We start from the raw sequence: 24,631 nt of genomic DNA, 5'->3' as shown, positions 1-24,631 counted from the left end.
TTTTATTTTAGACTTATGGAATTGGAGGTCACGGCCCTCAAATCCCTAGAGAGAGAAAGAGAGAGAGAGTCAGGGCGTACATGTGAGATACAAAGTCTAAACATCCAAGTTTAGACAGGAACAAGCCAAGATGACATTGTGACCCTGGATGACTTCTCAGATGGTATGGCCAAAGAATAGAGCCCAGCTTGAAAGGGCGAAATGGGAAGAGAGGCCAGAGAGACAGAGAAGCGGTGAGTGAAGAGGCAGGAAGGGATCAGAATTCTTCTATTGGTAGCAGAATGCGCCAGAAAAGAGAGAGAAGAGCAGATCCGAAAAGATGGAACTTGACAATGAAAGGTCAATCATCACTGGACTTGAGTGACGGTGTCACTCGGGGCTGAGAATGGGAGCCTCCTTTCAGGGGAGGGAAGGAAGAATGTCCTGTAGAGAGCAGGAGGAAGGCTCATTCCAGAAACTCGTGATAGAATGGAAGTTAAAAAGTACCAGAGAGTCCGCACAAGAGAGCGGCAGTGTGGAGGTCTTGGTTGGGCCAGGGGAGCCTATATGGATTCATCAGCAGCGATATAAATGGAGGAGAGCCACCCTCCAAGCCCTGGTATCCTCCTGTGTCAAATGACACATTAACTCTGCCTTGGGGAATTGCTGCAAAAATAGATTGATATGTGTGGGCACACATCACAGAGCGTGGCTGTGCTAGTGACCCACCCAACATCTTCCCGCTCCTCTTTCCCTTCGGGCTATTTCTCCCCCTGCATACTGTAGTTGTTCTCCTTAACAAATTGCCCCTAAGTGTTTGTGGGAATCAGATGAAAGTGCGTGGGAAATCCATTCCAACCATTTAAAGAAATAGTCCCTTGGGAGCCCATGGGGTCTTGGATGTCATAGCAGCATTTTTGACCTATCGGTGAGGAGGGAACCCTCAGGAGGAGGGACTTGAATAGTTCCTATTGGTCTGCGATACCCAAGGGCATGCAATGGTCCTCCCACATAATAGAAAGACCTAGAGCAATAGCCAGACGGTGTGCTAAACCCACACTCTTGATTTCATTCTATGACAGGGGTACGGTTTCACATGTGAAAAAATATGAGGCTCCAAGTCCAATGTTGGCCTTTGCTGCAGAGCAAATGTGGAGGGGTAGCTTTTGGGCTCCTCAGAGTCTAGAATCCATGTGCTCCACCACCATCTACCACCACTCCATAGGCCTCCTTCTGCTTGGGTGTTTGAAGACATGCAGGTTTCCCTAGCTCTTTGCACTACTTCCATGAGCAGCCACCCCGCAGGAGGGGAGCCTCATGTCAACCCTGGCTCAGAACTGGGGTGGGAGGATTACAGGATGAGAGTGGCCCTAGCACAACTGGGGACCAGGGCAGACAAATGCAGGGCAAAGAGGTGGCCTGGCCCCAAGTGCTGAAGGCTGCCCAGAGGCCTGTTGCCACATTTATAAAGGAGGACTGGAACAAGGACCCATGGGCCACGGTTCAAAACTCCGAACATTCTGGCAAATCCTGACACATTTTACGGCTTCCCTGATGCCTCTCCGGTCACTCAAAGTCACCGCTTCATGGAGACAGAGACAGGTCCAACCTTGACACACCACAGTAATTACGGTACGGAGGTGGCCGGGCCCCCAAGTGACTCCACCCAACTCAGACACCTCGGAACAGCTATTCTGTAAGCACGCCCGCCCGAGACTGTTAGCTCTGTAAATGAAGTAAGTTAAAGATGAAAGACCAAGGCGATCATTTCAGTCCGGCTTACGCGTAATTACGCATTCATCAGTCAGAGCTTTAATTACCCAGAGATAAAGGTACCATTAGTGTTTCAGGGAAAACTGGCTCCAACAAATGCATTTCTTTTGTCTCCTAGCCAGTGACAACCAACTGTTACCTCGGAAGGGCTTAGCAGGCAGACTCCAACCTAAACCGTAAAGGGCCCTCAACCTGATAGCACTGAGCATGTTCATTCGCGGGAGATAGAACCTGGAAGGGCTTCAGGCACAAGGACACATTTCCTTGAAGGAGGAAGTAACCTCGGGGACACAGAAATGGGAGCAGGGACCAAGGGGCAAGGGAACTTTGGGACCTTGCTTAGAGGGTAACTCTCTGGTGTGAAATGCAGAACCCCAGGTTCCAGACCAGACCTATGGAACCAGAGGTTACAGGTGACACCCAGATGGATCCTACACACATCAAAGTGTGACACAATGCCTCAGAGGCCCTCGGACCCAGGGTGGCATTCCTGCTGCTAGAATGAGCCTGCACTGGGTGCCTCTCCTACTGCTCTGTGTATGTTAAAGAGGAAAAACTGGAGGTAGAAATGTAGGGGGTGTGTGGGGGGGTGTTTTTCTTTTCTTTTAACATCTGGCAGGAGAAATAGATTTTCCCTTCCAGGGTTGCTTTAAAAGGTAAACATAATTGGATGAGGAAAGTGGGTCGGAAGGAAAGACCATAAAACACACAATGTCAAATTGGAATGGTTAATAAAGCCGAGAGGCACAGCATCCCCCAGCATGGTGTGAGATGCGACAGACAGGTCAGGGCAAACACTAGCGAATCCATTTCAGTACGTCCCGCCTAAGGGCTGGGACAGGCAGCAACAGAGAGAACCATTTCACAATGAGGAGAGGAAACTGGCAAGAAAGAAGGCTCAGAGAGAGAAGGAACCAGGCGGGCAGAGAAATTCCCTGGGAGGTGAGGTTACAGGTGTGGGGGGTGTTAGGGTGGCATCTAGATTGCACCACCAGACCCGATGAGCAGCCCACCGATGCCAGGCATCCAACCCAGGGTCTGCAATAATTAGCTAAAGTTCTGAGATCTGAGGGGGGATTTGGTGGTTAGTCCCAATGCATCACTTAAAAGAAAGGTAAACTGGAGTGTAAGATAGATTTTCTCAGTGAGTCTTGACTTCCTCCTCCTTGAAATGGGGATGATTCCGCCAGCTTCGCAGGACAGATCAAATGGGATCATGCATATTGTACATATTTTACACATTCAAAAACAATAGCTATTACTGTTTGTGATTTTCCTCAGCAAATATGTCTCCATAATTCATCATTCATCTTCCATCAATTTCTTCTCTCATCTTGACCTTAGTCTGTGCTCTGAAAGAAAACAAAAAGCAATCAAATGAGTGTGTATGCACTCGTGCATGCGGGGCATACAACCACTGAGCTGGCCTACCAATATCAGGCTCCAGTGCTCCAGAGAACCCGGTGGAAACTCACCAAGCCAGTATGCACCGGGCAACCCCTTGACCCTGTGCCCCTGTGTTTCCAAGGAATGGCTCTGAAGAAGCTCAAGATGCAGTTCCAGCCACCTAGCTCCATCTCCCAGAAATGAATCTGTGCTCTCAAAGACGACACTGTGTGTTAATCGGCGTTCCATTACTGTGACAAAATACCTGAGATAAACAACATAAAAGGGGAAAGAGTTTATTTTGGCTCAGAGGTTTCAGGCCATAGTTGCTTAGACTGGTTGGTGGCTTTTAGGCCTGTGACAAGGCAGTACAGTGCATAAGGTCAGCAGAGGAAAGCTGCCCACCTTGTGGCAGCTGGGAAGCAAAGGGAACCAGAGGAAGGGGCTGGTGACCAAATCTCCCCTTCAAAGGCCCCTCTCCAGTGACCAATTTCCTCCCAATAGCCACCCCCTCCTAAATATCATGCCAGCTTTTAATAGCACCAGAGGCTGGAGGTCCAGCATGTGGCCATTGAGGGACACTTCAGATTCCAACCAGAACACCCCACTGCCAGTGAGCTGCTTTGCAATCTCTCTGTCCCATAGAGAATTCTCTGCATGCTGTGTCCCTCAGATTGAGAGAGACAGGGGGCAGAGGATTCCAGGATCCATCACGCCTCCAGTGTCCTCTTGAGAACACACTACTGGGGGGTCTGCACCCCAGACCAGACTTTACCATACAGATGCAAGCTCTTTGTCCCAGCGATGGCGGAACGCAAGTCCGGTGCTTTCCACAGTTCCACCCCCAGAAGGCAGATGGTGGGGCAGTATGGCCCCAAGAGCAAGGCCCAGTGACCCATGGATCCTGATGGCCTTTGCCAGACACTGCCAATGCTGTAAGGATCCTGCAGAAGGCTGAAATGTGGGCCTCCATCACCAGGTGCCGAGATCAGACAACCAGGAGTGAACCTCATCTCTTCATCCTCCTGGATGAGGCCCTGGCCTAGCTGCTCAGCCTCCCGAAGCTGCAGTTTCCGTCCCCGCCATGATCAGATGGGGATCACATTAGTAACTACTGCGCATCAGTCAGGGTTCTGGCAGACACAGATGGCACCCTCAAGTTGGGTATGCAGAAGAGGAATGCAGCCAGACAGTTGCCCTGAGCTCTACCCTGAGGCAACCCTGCAAGGTGGGGCTCAGCAGGAAGAAGTGACCTCAGCTCACATTCCTCCTGTCCCCCTTTTTGGTCAAACTCAACTGGAAGCCCAAAGCCAGGGTAGCTTATTAACAGTCTCTATAGCTTGGCCTCCTGGGACACGGAGTAGGGTAGAAAAGAAGGATGGATTTGCAAAAGCAAACCCAAAGCACTCAGCACCATCTCATGGGGTGTCGTGAGAATTAGTGGGACCAAACAGAGAGAGCGCTTGGTTCAGGTGAGCACGTGACCAGGGTTTGCTCTATTAGCAACATTTTTCATTTACCGGCGAGGAAGTAAGACCCAAGGCATTCCCTGACTTTGTTTATGTTGCATGGGACTGAGACTCTGTGACTGGTGGCAGTCCAAGACTCCTAGAAGTCCTCCTCCCAGGCAGGACGCAAAGGCACAGAGCAGATGGTTGTCACCTCCAGAAGAAAATAAACCAATAAAATCAATTCCGCACCCACGCTTTATAGCATCTCCTATTAGGTTCCGTGGGAGGAGTTAACAGGAAACCTCACAATCTAAAGTATTATGGCATAAAGAAAGGACTCAGATTAGGTCTGTAAGTATACAAAACAAAGATTTGCAAATTTCAGGCCTGTCCTGACATAGCCGGAGCAAATGTAGAGCTAAGCATAACCCATCACCCAACACCAACATGTGCCGGTGAGCCCCACACGGGTAGAACTGGATGTAGGGTGAGGGCTGTCATGTGGAGCAGCGTGGGACTTGACCAGATCTGTGGCTGTTGGCACACACTGCTCCTCTGTCCCATCACGCTTGACTTTCTGAGCATGGCGAGGAGGTCCTCCAACTCAGGGAGAAAGCACCTCTCAGCCGTCCCACTAGAATCTCAGAGCACCTGGTGTCTGGCTTGCTTGCACTGGATTTCAGATTAATGACGCCTGCTTTGGAAGCGTCACCTAGAAATGACCCTCTGGGCACTTGTAATTCCCTCCAGGTCAAACAGCAACTGCCTACACCCAAATATCTACTCCTTCTGAAAAAAAAAAAAAAAAAAAAAAATGGAAATCTCTCCACTACAACCAAACTTTGCCTTCCAATAAAATCTCAGTACTATCCCAGGACCTAGTGATGGGTTTAGTCACTCTGCTAAGATAACAAACCTCTTCTGGATTCAGGGTGATTTACTTGGAAACTAGACTTAATTAGATTTTACTTTGACATCCTCAGGAACATCCACGAGCCATCCAGGAAATACCCTAGAGGATAATGTTGGTTGCCTTCAGCTCCCTCTGCTCTTGGCTTCTGCCATGACTGGCAGTCTATAAACTTCTCTGCATCTGGCTACAACCCACAACCCACTGTATCCTCAGGAGAAAAAACAGCAATGGATTGCAAAAATCTTGGCTTCATTTGCAAAGCCCCTGTAGCATTTACTCATATCCAAATCTTTTTATTCAAGGATCATCTAATGGACAAAATAGAAGCGCTGGAACAATTCCCCAATGCAGTAACCTCGGGTCGCACCAGCACCAGCAATTCCCAGGGGGAGTCGTGACATGGACTCCCTCTGGACTGTCTCGGGGGACTTGCTGGACTGCAGACAGTCCACCGGCTCATTCAACAAGTGGGCAAGCCGTTCTGTCCCCCGGTGCACCTAGACTGAGTTTATCCTGCGGCCACTTGGTTTTCTAATGCACCAGCGAAAAGTCCAATTTGGAAATAAGAGAGCTACGGTTCCGTCCAGAAGCAAAGTCAAGCATGAGCATGCATTCTTAAGTGGATGCTTCAAGCCTTCAAGAAACCCTGCAAGTCAGACCTCTAATTACACCCATTTCTACAGACCTGGGCTTTATATTTGGTTTCCCAGTTCTTTTCCTGGAGGAACAATGGAGATGCCACTTAGCAGCTGTTCTTGGCTTGGGATGACTGAGGACACTGTACACTGACCAGGGACCAACACCACAGAACCAGTCTGCAGAGAGATTTCCCCAGGGCCCTGGTGGGAAGACAAAGACATGAACCCCCAAGGCCTGGCCTCTCCTGCAGTTTTCTTAGCCTCAGTTTTCAAATTTGTCAAGAGGGAACAGTCCCATGGTCTGTCTCAGAAGGAAGCTATGAGGAGTCTTTGGTCAACAGACAGTAGCACTCAAAACATACTAAACAAACAGGAGAAAATGCCCCTCCAACTTGGCACCTTCTCTTTGTCCTTCTATTCTTAAAGTGACTCAAAAAAAAAACATGTTAAACACTTGAGTGGCTTGTTTACAGGCAAGGATGGTAACCTCCTCCCTGAGGCATTTCAAGAGAAATAGTCCATTTAACCTTCTTGACAGAGGTGCAGAGAAGGGAGGGGTGTGGGGAGGGCCTTGTGCACTGGCCAGTTTGACCTGGAGGCTGGGATGAGAGGGTGGGGACAGTGAGCACCGCCTTAGCAAGCTGCGTGATGATGACCAGGAGAGATTGGCTTACCAACCCTTAACCAGTGAGATGCTGACTCCGTTGGTGAAAAATGAAAAAAGTCAATAGGAAAAAATGAATCCCATCAGACGGCCTCTTCTTGCGTCTTGGCTACGAGGCTCAACGCATCACAGCCTTCCAATAAATATGAACTAATAATCACATTTAAAAGCGAGGAAATCATTGTTCTCCCAGCCTGGCTGCCGGCCCAGCGGCTGCGCAGAGGGCGATGAGCGGCTTTTTATCTGACAGCGGATCTCCCCTCTGCCCGGCGAAACGCAGGGGAGCCCTGTCCAGCTGGAAGCCTTCGCTGCACTGTGTGCTTGGACCGTGTCCTTCCTTTTCCAGTACAATCCCCACACCACACCCCAGAGAACCTCACCCTAGACTTTCTATTTTCTTAATAAGCCATTTGATTTACTCCCGTTTCCCTAGGGACTGAAGTATAAAGAGTCCACTTTTGGCTTCCAAGGCTAGGGTGCCAAAAGTGGGTTATATTTAAATCAGGCAAAACTCAGGAAAGACTAGAGGTGCAATGTCACTGGGTGAGGTGAGCCCTGAAATGTGGAGTGCCTCCACACTGAAATCAGGGGGTCCTCTGCAGTGCGTCTCTGTCCAGGACCCCTGCGGCTCTCTTCCCGTTAGCTCCTGGCGCTCCCTCCTCTGGGGCTTGTTGGCTGCATACCCTGAACATGGAACAGGGGTTTATCATCAGAGTTGGCAAAACAAGTTGAGCCTCTAAAAGGAGTGAGGGCCAGAGTGTGTCAAATGTGATGGGAGAAGCTCTTGGTTTTTTAGGAGTCTCTGTGTCATAGAAGCTTCTAGAATATGAGGAATAAATAGAATCCTATCTGACAGGTTTCCTGTGATGATTTCCTCCAGTATCTTTAAAATTCATCAACTTCAAATTTGTCATAGGCATGGGGATGTCTAGGCACCTGGACCACAAATGGAGGGCACACCACAGTGAAAGCTGCAGCTCGGCAGGAGTTTCCCCTTTGGAAAAGAATCCTATTCTACCTCGACTCCGCTCAATATGAGAAGCGCATCTCTATTTCCCAAACGTATAATTAGTACCCGGAGGCGGAGAGAGGGGACCTGGCCCCGTCAGATTCCCATCAGATTCCACCAGCGCAGCCCGCGCCTCCTGTCCCCAGTGTCCATGGAACCCCAGCAAATGGAATTTCTGCTCTGATTAACCAACCTTTTTAAACAGACAAGCCCCAGAAACCCCTGTATCGTGTTCAGTGGGCTGATCTTTCTGCAGGCAGGTGAGCTCGATGCTTCCAAGATGCAGCCTGGAAAGTCCAACTCAGACAGCACTGCAGTGAACAAGACCCCAGAGAACCTGGGCGACTCATCGCCTTCTCCTGAGGCCTGGCCTCTGGCATCTCCCCTGCAGGGGTGAAGAGGCAGTGTCTTCCGCCTCTGCTCTGGGCCCCAAAAGCTCGTTTTGGTTTTCCAGGATCCCGATGTTGTGCGACCATCAGAAACTCCCTGGACAGAGACTCAAATTCTGCTAAGCAGATAAGGAAAATTGTTTGCCACTAGATAGGATCATCACGGAAGGAATCTGAGAGAGACAGGAGGCATCCGAATGGAGAAGGTGGGCTTTCAAACTAAAGTCACCTCCAGCAGCCCCAGTCCAATTTTACACACACACACGTACACACACACATGTGCACACTCACAGAGGCCCTCCTTCCTCTAGCAACGCTGTCAGTCACGTTCAATGAGTCGTGAGTCGCTCACTCCTGTGACCACGGCAACTCCAGGGCCACAGAGTGCCTTGAGCTGACACACTGGCTGAGCTTTCAGTATCTCAGAGCCAAATAGCTCCGACGGTTTGAAATCTCTAACAAGGAGTCTCCATTAATCCCGCTCAGCTGTTTTTTACCTTAGGCTACCGTTAAGAGAAAAGAAGAAGAAAGGAAGCTATCCCATAATAGGCATTGCAGGGCCTACAAGCTAGCTTACCTAAGCGTTGCCATGGTGATGTGTATATAAGTCAGGCTTCTCTCTGAACCACAATCTCTGAGTTGACAGAGAACACCCTTTCGGGTTCCCAAGTCAGGCAACTGCACACATTTCCGTTCAGGTTGAAACCTGATATTCCTCACTCCCTGCAGGAAATCTTCAGATTATTTAGTTTTTTTTTTTTTTTTTAATTTGTTTGTTGTTGTTTTTCCCTTTGTCTTCCTATTCTTCTGTTCATCTGTCCCCAGCTTTGGAGGGAGAGGGAGAAACTTGAGAACATACTGGTGGCTTGCGGCCCTGCCCATCCTGGCCCTCACACTGAGCCACCAGAAGAAGGAAGAGAGAGCTTGTTCTGGCACAGGAGTCTGGTCCTCCCTGCCCCACAGAGCAGAAACCCAGAGCGTCAGAGCCACAGAGAAGCTCAAGGGAGAAGCTGGAACGCTCCGTGGGAAGTGCCATCTGCAAAATCACCCAGAGCAGGCTCAGCCCAGGTGACTCCTGACTCCCAGCCTAAGGTTTTCTTCAGAGTACAACCTCTCCTAGGGCTAACTAAGAAACTAAGATGCTTCATGTGGGAGGCCTGCCTGAGAGGAGGAGAACAGAGGGTAGATCATGGATGGATAGATGGATGGATGGACAGAGGATGAATGAAGGATGATGGATGGAAAGATGGATGGATGATGGATGGATGATGGATGGATGGATGGATGGAGAGAGGAAGGATGGCTGGATGAATGGATGGATGATGAATGGATGGATAGATGGATGGATGGATGGATGGATGGATAGAGAGAAGATGGATGATGGATGGATGGATGGACAGAGGATGAATGATGAATGGATGAATGATGATGGATGGATGGATGGATGGATGGATGGATAGATAGATGATGGATGGATTGATGGACAGAGGATGGATGATGGATGGATGGACAAAGAATGGATGGATGAGTGGATGGATGGATGATGGATGAATGTGATATCAGAGAAAGGGCAACTCTTGTTTTCCATGTACTAGATGTCCACATCCACAAAACAACCAATACCGAAGACTCTGCATCTCCAAGTGCCAGTTCACAGCCCAGAGCCATTCTTCTTCAAGGTCTCCTGGACCAACCATCTCTGTGGGAATGAAAACTAGCAATGTTCTCCCCAAGGGAGTCTTCTCCCTGCTCAGTGTGGAGTTGGGCGAGGAGGGAAGTTGTGTGCATATTTTGTTAGTAAGGGTTGTTAAGTGCCACGCTCTGCATCCTTCTTCCTGGTTCCACTGTTTATGAAGAAGACTCGTTTGTAGTGGATATGGTGGCACACGCCTGTAATCCCATCCATGAGAGAAGTTGAGGTAGGAGAATCACAAGTTCAAGGTCAGTCTAAGCAAATTAGGGAGGCCCTCCGCAATCTAGTGAGGCCCAGTCACCAAATAAAAACGCAAAAAGGTTGGGGGTGGAGCTCAGAGCTAAAACACCCCAGGGTTCCATTCCCAGCCAAGAAGAAAAAGAAGCCGTGTTTGTAAGAGCCCCACCTTGGGTCCACAGTGTGCTCTGTGACTCCGAGCCAGTTAGCTCTTAAGGAGGACAGTCCCAATGGTGGCGTCCTTACAGGCTACACAGTCACAGACCCCAATGCCATCCGCACAAGTCTGTAAACAGAAGAGTAGATGAGAGCCACGTGTAGCTTCTGCACAGAGAGAGAGAGAAGCCGCTTGCAGGAACATACACAGAATCACCCTCTCAGGCTAAGTGGCTGCTCCTGGGGCTCTCGCAGCCAAGCGCTGCTGGCTGGCGACTCGGTTCCTTCCTCAGCGAGAGCCATGATGCATTCGGCTGGCTCTTGGCTTCCAGTCCTGTTTGTAATTTGAAGCGAGGGTAGATGGCTGGGGTCAGACAGCAAGGAGCCTGCAGGCTTAGAGGGAAGTCTCCTAGCTTGACGAGACACCACAGGGCATTAAGGTACAAGTCCTGCAGCTCTGCAGTGCTCCTAAGTCAAGGAGAAGGCAGGATTCAGGCCAGGAGGCCCCTAGGGCAGGGTGCAGAATGTGCGTAAGTGCCTCTCACCTTGCTATTCCCAGGACAGCGTGAGATGTCTCCTTTAAGGACCAGGGAAAAGACAGACACTCACGGCCACGACTGAGAGACTTAGGGAAAAGCCAGGACAGCACCTGGCACCAGTAGGCGCTTTGCAAGCACTTGTTAATTTCAACCAAGGTCCACGGCTTCTTCCCCACCTCTGGCTTATACTATCGTTATGCCAAAGAGGAAATGAGTAGTGGTAGTGGGTGAATTAAAAAATAACTTCGGTTTGACCTTGAACCGTGTACTAGAGTTGTTTTTAAAGGTGTTTCATCAGATGGACCTGGTCGATGGCCTTAACAGGTTGATGTAGGAAAGATGTATCCCTGAGGTTGCATCTGTGGTTAGTAACCAAGGGAGTTGGGAAGTGGGCAGGGGGTGTCCTGGGCTGAGGAGGGAGCTGGTGACGTGGAACATCTAAAACCAGTTTGTCCCTGCTCTCTGGAGCAGACACAGGGTCCGTCGGAAGGAAGCAGACGTGCTGGGTAGGACTATATGTGTTCCAAGAGCAAAGCTTGGAGTGGGTTCCCGGGGTCCTGAGCCCCAGCAGGCCAGCCTGGAGGAGGGCAGAGTGTAGACCCTCGGAGGAGTCTGAGACCCAAACCTGGGTCTTCTCGCTGTCCCCTAGAGCAGAGGTGAGGACTGGAACTGTCTCATGCCGGCTGAGGTCGAGCCCAGGAACGTGAGTGTGGATTCGCCTTCATCCCCTCACAGCTGTGAACCGACGCGCTTTCCGACTTCTCTGCTGAGCTGGAGCTTCAGAGCGCACTCTCCCCACACTGGCAGCCAGGAGGCCTTGGTGTCCCCGCCGCGTGTTGTGAGACCGAGGGCATGTCACTGTGCCTGTGTTGGGACCCTCATGATGGGGTCACTACTTGTCACCCCAGAACCGTGCTAGGCAAAGATAACCAGGACAGAGACCCTGCCCAGGAGGAGTCTCCAGGGAAGCGCAGGGTCTCAGCCAAGGACCTCTGAACCCTGGGCTGGGGCTAAACCACGGGAGCGCTCCAGCCAGCAGAGGGGTCTGCGAGGTCCTTCTCTCTAACATAGGTTAGCGATCAATTGAGAAAAGGAGCAGCGACTAGTTCAAAACGTGCAGTTACGGAGAAAGAGCATACGTCTTAAAAAATCACGGACATCATTACCCCGTGTCCATGTGTGACGGCGTGACCCATGTGATCCTGCGATATGACAATCAGAAAAATGAGAGATTACACTCCACGTATGCATGATCTAGCCAAACGTACAAATGCATTCTACCGTCAGGTACAACTAATTAGAACAAATAAAAAATAAAAATAAAAAATCATTCAAGCAGGAGTTGGGGATATAACTCACTTGGCAGAGTGCTTGCCTTGCAAGCACAAGACCCTGGGTTCAAATCCCCAGTACTGCAAAAAAAACAGAAATAAATCATTCAAACAAACCCTTATCTGGAGCCCACTCCATTGCAGGCGCTGGTGAACCAGTGGATAAATATGTAATTAGTTAACCCTCCTAACTCTGGATACTAACGTGATGCCCATTTTACAGATGAGGAAGCAGCGAGCCCTCGGGTGAACCAGTTGGGTGGTTGGACCTCCCATGGTCTAAGTGACCGTCCCTTTGCCTCCATAAACCGCAAAGCTCCCTGGCTCACAGTGAAGAAGGGGCCAGGACAGCCGCCGGGCAGATAACTGAGGGAAGTCAGAGCCATGACAGCCACATCATTCAGAGATGCTCATGCCCCTGTGGTTAGGGTCTTATCGTGCACCCCGAAGACATCGGTGATAATAATAATTGATAGTATAATCTTTAATCTACTAGATTACCATAGGATATGAACTAGTGACATCTGCTAAATAATTAAAATCAATGTGTTACATGAGCTAAAGATAGTTGTGGTCATTAAGTTTGAAAGTTCTAAGGAAGCAGGGAAAGAGTGATTGGAAATGTCAGACCCGGATCCAGGCCTGGAAGGAGCAGTAGGGGAGGGGAGGGCCCGACACCTAAGGGCAAGGGCGTGGCCGGGGCGGGAGGTTGGTTGTGAGTTCAATTTATGAAGTAATTTATATACAAGGCCCTGTTTTAAACATGCCATTCAATGTTTTTGACACAGGTGTTGGAAAACCAGCACTCCCCTCCCCACGTGATAAGGAGCTCTCCCATCACTCTACAATGTCCCCTGTATCCCTCTGCAGGCAATCCTCACCCCCTGCCACCAGTCTCTAGCAACCTTTGAGTTACTTCTGTCACTCTGGGTTTGCCCTTTCTAGAATGTTATCTGTGGAAACAAGCACTACGTAGTCTTAGGTCTGGCTACAGTCATGTAGCATGAAGTCCCTTGGAAATTCACCCACGTCTTTCCATGCATCAGGTTATTCCTATTCGTTACTGAGTAGTATTCCACGGCATGGTTATTACCCAAGCTGATGGACATTTGGGTTATTTCCAGAGTATGACCATTATGAATAAAGCTGCTGAGAACATTTGGGTGCAAGTCTTGGTGTAAACATCTTTTTCATATTTGAAGTAAACCCTGGAGTGGGTTGGCGGGGTTGTCTAGTAAATGCTGTGATAAGAATGTGGTTTGTGTCCCCTGGGAGTGGTTAAAGTCGCAGTTCCCAGGGTGGGGCTGCTGGGCAGAGGAGGAACCTTGCGAGGTGGAGTCTAGTGAGAGCTCCTTAGGTCGCTGGGAGCATGGAGCACCTCTGGCGCAAACCCTGGGATTTCTCATGAGAGCATCATTACGGAAGCCTAAGCCCAGTCCCGCCCTGCTCTCTCGGCTCCTGGTTCTAGACGTGATCTCTTGCTTGCTTCGGTACACACCCCACCCTGGCTAGCTGTCATCATGTGGCATGCCTGAGAACCAAGTCAACACCAGTAGCATGCCCTTGAACCTCCAAAACCAAGCTAAGTAAACCTTTTTTGTAAGTAACCTGTGTCAGGTATTTCATTACAGTAACAGAAAGTTAACCAATACAGTAAGTATATGTCTAACTCTAAAAGAAACTGCCAAACTGTTTTCTAAGGTGGCTGCCCTATTTTACCTTCCCATTCATAATGTCTGAGAGCGCCAGTTGCTCTCCATCTTCACCCACACTTGACGTTGTCAGTCTTTTTAAGTTGAGCCCTTCCAGTGAGCCTGCAGTAGTGTCTCGTGAATTCAATTTGCATTTCCCTCATGACTAACAGAGTTGAATCACGTTTTTATGTGCTTGTAATGCCATTTATGTACTTTCCTGGGTGAATATTTTCCTCATTCTTTATCGAGTGTGTTTTCTTATGATTGAATTGCGAGAGCTCTTTTTTGGATGCAAGTCTTTTATCACATTTATTGCACATATTTTCCACTAGTCAGTCACTGGTTGATTTAAATGGCAATCAGCCCCTCAAGTCAGTTGGTATTTAAAACTGAATTGATCATCTCACCCCTCTCACTGACTACCCCATTGCCCACCAAAAAGTAAATAACAAATAATATTTTGACACACTAAGGAGACTCCATCATCTAAGAATGGTCCTAGTAGGTGAAGACTGGTTTCTAGCCCTAATGTTCAAATAGAGGTAGAAACACAAATCCAGCATCAGCTTTCCTAAACACAGGTTCGAGAAAGGGCTGAGACTAGGTTAGATCTTTGAAGGAAAGTTTTGGTCATGGTCTGTTCTTTCTAGATATGGGGAAAATGTGATCAGTAATTCCCTTCTTTCAGGCTGCTCAGACCTCAGTTTCTCTTTCTTTCTTTCTTTTTTTTTTTTTTTTTTTCTTCAGTTCTACATTGAAACATAACATTCATATAGAAGGAATAATGCACAAAGCATGCGTATAAAACTCAATGAGGCTGGGGGAGGTAGCTCAGTGGTACATTGCTTGCCCAGCATGCATGGGCCCTGGGTTCAATTCCTGGTACTTCTAAACAAAACAAACTCAATGAGTGTCCACAAAGATTTTTTTCCACTTCGGTTTAATGAAAAAAAGACCATTGGCCTCAAGAAACAACAGCAAGCTTACAGGTTGTATGAGTGTGTGTGCGCATGTACATAGGTGTGCGTGTGTGTGTGTGAGAGCGCGTGAGGGGACAGGAGAGTAATTGTTGAAGGAGCATGCCTCTCTGAGGGTATTCTGCATGCTTCCCATCTAATGCCCATGAACAGTCAGTCCTTTACGGTTGCTAGCATCGTCCCCATTTTACAGATGAGGAAATTCTATGGCTCAAAAAAGTAAAATAATGCCCTAATGTTATGCAGCTAGGACAGAGCAAAGCCAGAATCCAAAGCCTGTCCTGACTGAGCTGCTCACCTCTATACCATCTCAGACTCCAGGGGCTCAGGATCTGCTGAGGAAGAATGTCTACCAATAAGAAAAATGCACATGGGGCTGGAAGGATAGCTCAGTTGGTAGAGTGCTTGCTTTGCAAGCACAAGGCCCTGGGTTCAATCCCCAGCACCGCAAAAAAAAAAAAAAAAAAAAAAAAAAAAAAAAAAAAGAAAGAAAAAGAAAAATGCACATGCATAAATCAACCTTTTCATTCCAGCTCATTTTCCAAGCTCCAGATTCAAATCTCCAGTGGTTTCCTGAAAATGGCTTCATGGGAACAGGGAATCCTATAGCCACCTCCAGATTAGCAACTCCAGCAACGTCTCCCCCTGCCCCACCCCGACCTCTGCACACACAGTAGGGCACCCTCCCATGCACCTTACCTGGGTCAGGGTTGTCATTGCTCAAACAAGGATCCCCCTGACCTCCCCTTTCACCTCACACACCAAAGCCAGCTAAGCTTACCCTCTACCTCTGGCAAAATTGTTTCTGCCTCCCTCCTCCACTGTCAGTGTCCCAGTTGAGGCCACCCGATAGTCTCCCCACTCAAATCTCCTCCTTATTTAGAGTCAGCACAACCCACCAACAAACACACCCCATGATATCACTGTCCTAACTAAAATGCCTCCATGAACTTCCCCAGGCCTTTAAAGTAGATCAGAGTTCCTGGACAGGGGAACTCGCAGGCCTGTAATGCAGGTCTAATCTGTACTCTAGAACCATCTTCCACCACGACACCCTGCTCGCCAGGAGCTCCAAACTTTTCCCCACTCTTTATCACACTTTTTATTTATTTAGTTAGTTAGTTTAACAAACATTTATTAAGTACCAGGCTTTACTTGCCCGTGTTGGGCATGAGGTTTCTCAGTCTTGGCACTAGTGACATTTTGAGCAGATCGTTCTTGGTCGTGAGGGCTGCCCCTTGTATCCTAGGATGTCAACAGTGTCCCTGGCTTCCACCCTCTAGATGCCAGTAGTAGCTCCCCTCTAAGTTGAGACAACCCAGAATGTCCCCAAATATTGCCCAATGACCCTTGGCTGAGGACCTCTGCCCTGGAGTGAGATCTGCCAGGAGCCCCTGTTCCTTTGCACCTGATGGGCACAGGCCCCATGCAGCATGGCTTGAAGGGCCCTAAGAACAGGGGCTTGTGGGTGGGCCCTTCCACCCTGGCTTGGAATCCCGACTCTTCTGCTTCCTTCTTTGGGACTTTGGAAGTTTAATTGAACTCCAAGTCCTCAGTTATTGCTGAATAGACTATGGATTCTAATTTCAATTTCAAGCCCCGTTGTATGCAGGATATAAGGACACATGATGTGCAAATACGTGGCTTATGGAGATCATCAAGATGTCCTGGGCATATAGGGATCCCAGGATCCCTAAAAGAGCCCATTTGCCTTGGCACATGCCGTTGCTTCTGCCTGGAGCCTGAACCCCTCTCCAGGTCCCACTCAGTGACAAGCCCCTTCAAGCTCAGCTCCAGCGCCTGCTCTGGAGTAAGGCCACCCTGTGGGTTTCCCACCCAGGTTGCCTATATCTCTCTCAGCGTAACTTTCACATTGGTGACTAGTTCTTCCAGGTCAGGGGTCAGTAAACTGTGGTGTCAAGAGCCAGAAAGTAAATATTTTAGGATTCTGGAGCACACAGTTTCTGACATAGCCACTCAATTCAGGTGAAAGAAACGGCAATCAAGAGTCAATGAATGGGTGTGACTGTGTTCTAATAAAGTTTTATTTATAAAACCAGAAGGTTGAACAGCAAGTTCCTCAAGGTCACAGTCTGTGTGTTGCTAACTTCTGTGTCTCCAGCTTCTCACCTGGTGCACCATAGACACTATTTAAACAAGGAAGAGATTGAAGGAGCCACACTAACCATCAGACCGGTATTAAAACACGTAACTGTCAAATCTTTTAAGACTGTGGGAATAAGAAGTTGACCAAAACAACTGAAACGACCCCCAATGCTCATGCAATAATTAAAGGAAGAGCAGTAGAAAATCTCTTTCCTGGAGCTATAGCCCAATGCTGAGATGCTGCACAGAAACACAGGATGCCCCCTACATTTGAATTTCAGGTAACCAGCCAATAAGTGCTGGTGTCAGTATGTCCCATGCAATCTTTGGGATACACTGAAAATAGTATTGATCGTTTCTCCAAAACTCAAGTTTCTCCGACTGCATTTCTTCATTTTCCATTGCTGAATCTGCCTGTCTATTTGGGTGCAGGCTCTCTACGGGCGCTTCTCAGCCTTCTTGCAGCACGAGGGCTGTTAGGCCCCAGAGAAGATGGAAACCAGTCTGGCCTGTGAACCGCCTTCCCACCCCCCAGGAAGAAGGGCCCCCTGTAAGCCCCATGGCAATGCTGTCGGAACTGGAAATTTAATTAACAAAATGCTAACACGCAATTTCAGAGGAGAGAGAGAAAAAAAAAAAAAAAAAAGAAGTGTTATCACAAAGTTAATAAGAGAACTATTTTAATTGCTGTATTTAACAAGTTCTGACCGTGCCACTGTGCTCTCGGGGGGAGGATTCACATCGCTCAGGAATCCCGGAGCAGGGAAGGGGTGCAGGGCCGCAGCGGTGGGGACATCGATGCCCCGCGTTCCCACAGCACATCTTTGAGTCCTCCGGCTCTGGCATTCGGAAGCCCGGGAGCCATGTTCTCTCTCTCCTGTGACTCAGAGAAGGAAGCCAGCTGTCCCCTTCTTCCCATGCCCAAGCCAAACAGGACCTGCGGAGACACATAGAACTCCAACCCGGCGGGCAAGCCACCATTTGTCATTGGGGGTGGGGGGTGTGAAATGGCTGGATTTCCTTTGGCTCCCCAGGCAGACACTTTCTGGGTCCCTCCTGCTTCTCGTCACCCCACCCCCCACCATGATGTCACCATCTCGGTCCCCTTCCCCAAAGGAATCAAACAGCAGCACAGCCATGGAACTCGAGGTAGGGTTTATCAGAGAGAAAAAACGATGGCAGCAGTGGCCGAGAGCCACGGAGGACTGTGGCACAGGCATGGCAAAGAGGACTGGCTCTGGAGGCAGGGCCAGACGGTCTTCTGCTCCTTCAGAAGGGTCCCAGATCCTCCGGAGGTGGCAGAGGGTCTGTGCTCAGCACACAGGGTCACGGGCCCTGCTCTTTTCCAAACCTCAGCAGGGTGAGGCTGGGCCCGAGAGCCCATGTCACGGGACAAGCCAGTTCAGGGATGGGGTGGCCTTGGCTTGCCCACCACTCTTCCTGACCTTCATGACTCCCAGACATTTCTGTCAGAGAAGCAGGATGTGGGGGCAGAGCTGGGACGCGTCTGGCAACAGCGGCCACCAGGGAGTGGAGGGTCTGGGAGGGTCTGCCTTGGACCAGGGATGCAGCAGGTGCTGTCGGGGCCTCGTCTTCCCCTTCCTACCACCAGACGAGGCTCTGTGGACCCGGAGCTGCCTGGACAGCAGGCGAAGGCAAGAAGCAAGGCTGGGAAGAAGATGCGCAGGCGCGCCCTGAGTCATCCAGAGGGAAGCGAAGACAGAGAAACTGCCCTGGGCCGCCGCAGCGCTCCAACTAGGAGGGGCCGCGGAGAGAGGCCGAGTGCCGTCAGCGCGGTTATGGTGCATCAGTTAAAAGTACCTTTAAAAACAGATTTAATAGCTCAAACTGCCCATGTGGTTTCAAACACTCTGGGAACTAAATCGTCACTGCGAAGACCAGCAATCTCCCCCACCCGCTCCTCCCTTCTTACCCTTGCCTCCCTGAGCACATTGGGTCAAAAGCCATCCATGCAGGGCTGGATGGTGACTCAGTGGCAGAGCGCTGGCCTCGCACGTGTGAGGCACTGGGTCCGATCCCCAGCACCACATAAAATGAATAAATAAAAAATAAAGGTATTGTGTCCATCTACAACTTAAAAAAAAAAGTCATGCCAGGAGGCCCAGGGTCCAGGGTCAGGTCTGAAAGGTAAGAAAGTTGTCCACCCCTGGGGAAAGGTGTGGGAGCCCGTCCGGGCAGGGGAGATGGGTTACTTCCTGGGGTATGGCTCCAACAAGTAAATGGACAAGATAACGAGAGCCGAAGTCTTCACTGTGGACGGGGATTTCCAACCGGAGGGAGAGAAAACCAGGATGAGCCCTGGGTGTTGGGCTGCAAATGGAGATAATGGTGCCAACTCGTGGTTTTCAGTGTGTATCAATAAATCAGAAACAGGTACAGACGCAAACGCCAGGGCGCGTGTGCTGTGCACAAGTCCGCAGACCTGCATGCACCCCGCTCCACGCCGGGCCAGGCAGCGGCAGCTCCCCGGAACAGGGAGCACACGCGGTCCCCAGTCTGCCTTCTACACGTCACTCTCTGCTCAAAGGAACCAAGGTTCCCTGGAGGGATGGCAGATTTCAGGGCGGGGGAAAGGGAAGTACCAGATGAATCTGGGCCATGGCACCTTTCCATAAACCAAGGAGATGCTCAGAAAATGATGGAGACTTGTCAAAAGGGCACAGGATTCAGCCCGAAGGAGCGCCTCCTTGCCAAATTGGGGACAGTGCGAGCAACGAAATGAAGAATAAAGCCATGGCTTATGACTGATGAGAACAATAGGAATCCTTGAGTCCTCATAATGACATCAACTGAAAATATCAATGAGAAAGAGAAGATTTGTACAGTCACCAAGTGCCATCAAAAAGAAAGAAAGAAAGAAGGAAGGAAGGAAGGAAGGAAGGAAGGAAGGAAGGAAGGAAGGAAGGAAGGAAGGAAGGAAGGAAGGAAGGAAGGAAGGAAGGAAGGAAAAGGAAGGAAAGAAAGAGAAACCTTATTAATGGCTCAGAGAACAGGGAATGATTTTCTGATGGAGATGTCCGGCAGACCCGCCTCCATCAAGAGCCCAGAGCTCTCTAACCCACACCTGGAGGGAACAGGGAATAGTGTCGTGATTCATCAGCAGTCACCACTCAAACTGAAAATTGAGAGAGACCCTAGGAAGGGCTGGGTTGTGGTCTTTCGAACTGCCAAAGTCATCAAAGTCAAGGAGAGACACAGACGGGCCCAGAGGGCCCTGAAGGCACAGGGCAAATAAATGACGTGGGTTCCTTTTCTATAAAAGGCATCATCGGAACAATTGGTGAGACAGGAAGGACTCTTGGTAGCAGCGTGTCCGGGTTAGCTTTCAGGGCACTGTGTTCGCACATGTGCTGCTAAGCCGGTGCCGTCCAGTGCTGTCCCCGCTATCCCTAGGAATCCCACACTCCGTTTCCACAGTGGTGGAAACACAGTGGTAACTTACTCTCAAACACCTCCTGGGGAAGTAACATCTTTGTACAGTATTTGTAATTCTTCTGGAAGGTTAAGGTCATTTCAAAAAAAAAAAAAAAATCTAAAAACTTTAAAAAAAAAAAAACAAGACTTGGTAGGTCGCATAATATAGATGTCAACATGCAACAGTAGCAAAGGGGAACTGGACAGTGGGATTCTCTCAGGATTAAAAAGTTCATTGCAATGGACTGGATTTGAACTTGAGCTCAGAACTCCAGTCTCAACCATGCAACTTTGTGTCAACGAGGCATGGGAAGCTACAGAAGGGGGGTGCCCAGCACCACCTCCCCAAGCAGCCTGTGAGGGCAATTGCCTTAGTGCAAGTTTGGGCTGGACGTGCCTCTGCTCCGGCTCCTGCCTGCCCCACACCCCTGGTCAGCTGGCTCTGGGGAAGGCTTTGCCTGTCTCCAGGGAGCCTCGGCAAGCCAGGCTGGGCTCCCAGGCACTACAGCTCTCTGTCTCTCCCACCTGCATCCTCCACCGCTCCTCTCTGGACAGCAATGACCCTCAGCTCACTGGGCATCAAGGATGACTCGACAGAGGCATTTCTTTCTTCTGTGAGAGTTAGCTGAAAAGGCAGGGATGGAGTGACTTTGCAGACAGCCAGCTCCTCGTCAAGGAAACACATTGGAGGGAGGGAGCCGAGGGTAGCATCTTAGGGAGTCGGAGGTACACACACCCAGAGTCACAAAGACTTGCGACTATCTCCTGTAAACAGGTACTCGCCCAATCTCACTCTTCTCCCACGAGGGCTTAAGAACGTCCCAGAACACAGCAACAACCCCGCTCCTCGTTTGGGTGGGAGAGACGACATCCAACACACAGGAAGAAGAGTGTGCCTGCTGGGCCCCTCAGGTGACCATCTTCATAAAATTCTCCAGGAGAGAAGAATGCCAACTATGCCTCTAGCATGCCGGCTGCCACGAGGCGTGGCCACAGGCAGGTCAACAGGACGGGTCGGATCACATAACCTGGCCCTGGCACCCGCCTCCACGTGGCACCCTGACAAATCAAACACGGAACTGCCAGGACCTTCCTCTGCCACCCGCTCTCCCGGGAATCCGGTCCTCGTGCAGAATGACTGAGTTCCTTGCAAAGTGGGGAGAGCAGCCCAAGGAGCCCAGCACATTCCATAGGCTAACCTGAGACAGGGACCTGCCGTCGGCCTCCTGAGCTCTGCTCTATGAAGGAGCAAGGTGGGATAATGCAACTGAGGCACAGAAAGGAAGCCCAAACTCACACCTGGTGACGGGGTCCATTCTGACGCTCCCGGGTGTAAGTGAAAAGTAAAATAAAGTTAGGACTTTATATTAAGTAGAGAGGAGTGAAGGGAGGAGAAGAGGTGTGGGGGGGTGGGAAGGATAGTGGAGTGAAAGAGGCATGATTACCTCATGTACATGTATGACTGCATGACCAATGTGATCCTGCAATATGTATAACCAGAAAAAGGAGAGATTACACTCCATGTATGCATGATCTATCAAAATGTATACATGCACTCCACTGTCATGTACAACTAACAAGAAGAAACAAAAACTTAATTAAAAAATAAATGCATTAAATCAATAAAATTAGGAAAAATGACCTTTAAATTGAGCATATTCAAGGACAGTAAGTCTGAAGTGAGGAGGCTCCAGGTGGGTTCATCTAGCAGTTCAAATGCGTCAGGGCTCTGGGTCACTTTCCCTGGAATTCTTTGCACTCTTCCTCATGGTGGCAAAAAGGCTGCTACAGTTCCAAACATCAAACCCTGCACCGAGCCTCTATCATCTCTTGAGCACTGTACACAGATAAACCGGACAGGTAGAATCCCTGCCTCCTTGCGGTTTCCAGTCTGTCACTAGTCCAGAGACTGTTCCAAAACTCTCCCACCTACAGGGGCCCCAGTTTCTTTTGCTTCTGTCTGAATAAAACATCCTGGAGCAAATCATTTGTCCTGTGTATTCTGTAACGCAGGGCAAGTCTGAGTGCTAGTGTATCCAGAATTCCTTTTCTCCAGGAACCAGCTTTCTCAACATCTTGAGACGGAGTGAGTAGAAAGCAACCAGCCCACAACCTGGAAGGTGGCCAGTGTTCAAAACCAGTGACTTTGTTGATATTCAGGGCCCCTGGCTGCCACCACCACCACTTCTCCCTCTGTGCCTTTCAGGAGAGACCCTCTCATGTCATGTTCTTAACCACGTGCTGCCCGGGGACAGGGTGGACCACGACATACAGACAGCTTTCCTCGGCTTCCGCTCTCCCGCATGGGCTGGGATGGCACTGGGCTCATACTAGGCCCCAGACGAGGAATCAAGGCCAGACTAATTCCACGCAGAGGAAAGCACCACGGGGCAGCTTCAGGAGCAGCGGGTGATGAGATCAACATCTCTGACCTGGAGACCTGGTCACCGGAGCTGGGGGACTTCTTCCTTGATCCATCCATTCTCACCTTCCCATCACTGATCTCTGTAGCCATATTGAATCTTTCTGGCAATCTGACAGAGGAGTTTTATTTCTCTTGGTTTGCACAGGAGGGAACTGAGGATCAGAGAAGTTTGAAGACTTACCTGAGGCTACACAGCCAGCAGGAAAGCCAAGATGAAACCCAGGCATCTTGGGCTCTTTTTTTCTTTTCCTTTATCCCATTCCTGTTGCCTCGCCCGCAGGAAGTGATGGAAGAGAGCTCAGGACTCCCTGTCACACACCATTTCAGTTGTTCAGGCCTCCCACTTCCCACTTTAGAGTGGTGTGCCAGATTCATCCATTCATTCAATAAACACATCCGCTGTGTGGGGAGCACTAGGAGAGAGCAGAAGTTTCTAGAATCAATAAGACCCAGCTGCGGGCCAACCTCAAGGAACTCACACCTAGGTGGAGGTCGGGTGGGTGAAAGGTACATGCCTAAGCAGTCCCTTGTAAAACACAGTAGAGGTGGAAAGAAAATCTTCTTCTGAAATTAAAATACAGAGCTTTCCTTGGGCTTGAGGGAAGAGAAGGCCCTTTCCCAGCTAAAGCTATGGTCATGGAGCAGCAGCCCACGTAAACAGCAAAGGACTTGCAGGGGAGACAGGAGGAGTAACGACTTGATACCTCTTGTTGCTGTGCAGGAAAAACATTCCCTCCTGATCTTTCACGCCACCCTGCCAAGTAGGAAAATTCCCCTCCGCATCCCTGTATCAAATCGAAATGCCAAATCTCCAGAGGCCTGGCTCTGCAGGGAGAGGTGACGGGCAGGAGGGGAAGCCAAGGGGAGGGAGGAGGGAGATGAGGTGACAGGCCAAGGTCAGCTTGTGGTGTTGTTTTCCGCAAGTCCCTGACACCCTTCTGCTCGAAGTTTCCATTTCTCTCTACGCTGCAAATCACTGGCTTTGCCCCTTCGCTATTAAAATAAGCCGAGTCCACAGGTAGAACCAGGCAAGGAAATGGAGGCATGGAGCCTCCTGGTCCTCATCGGCTTGGATGGGGAGGCCCAGGTGATCGGGGGCGAGCTTACACCTCCAGCTCACGGGATCTCCTCTCCCCCTCCCACCAGCCCCTGCGACGGCCCTGGAGGGGGCCTGATAAATAGCAGGGGGCACTAGAGCATGCGGGTGCTTGAATCTGAAAGCTCTTCTCTGCCCGAGCTCTCCACCACCCTCCTCACCATCGTCCCAAAACAGCCCCACCTCGGCCACTGTAAAATGAGGTCTCTGACACATGGCCCTACCTTCCCAGCCTTTCTCTCTGCCCACTCTCTCACCTCATCATGATCCCCAGGGTCCTCCCTTTCCTCCTGGGTGTCACCCGGCTCCTCCTGCCACTCCTCCCCACCCCCTGCTGAGCCCCTCTGGCCACGTCCACTCTCATGCTGTCCAGCCACACCATCTGCCCTGCATTGCCAGCCCCACTTGCCACCAGGCTGACCATGTGCCCATGGTTGCAAGCCACTGAGGCACTGCCCACTGACCCAGTCCTGACCCCGAGCAGAAGGAAGCTCCCTGCAGGGCAACCCTCCTGAGGTGTCCTGGTGAACCCTGTCCTCCACTGTCCCCATCGGCACTGCCAGACCTCCTGCCCTGCTGCCATGCCTCCTAACAGAGACCACCGCCTCCTGTCCCACTGAGGAGAGCAGCGTCCAGCCCGGCCGAACCTCACCCACCTGGGCCCCGAGGACCCCTCCCCTCCTGTCCAAGGGCCAGCCACACGCTCCTGCCTGCTTCTTCCATAACTTCCCACAAACAAT

The sequence above is a fragment of the Sciurus vulgaris genome (genome assembly GCF_902686455.1).
Source record: "Sciurus vulgaris genome assembly, chromosome: 3".
NCBI lineage: Eukaryota > Metazoa > Chordata > Mammalia > Rodentia > Sciuridae > Sciurus > Sciurus vulgaris.
The sequence above is the reverse complement of the archived record's forward strand: the minus strand, read 5'-3'. Positions refer to the sequence as shown.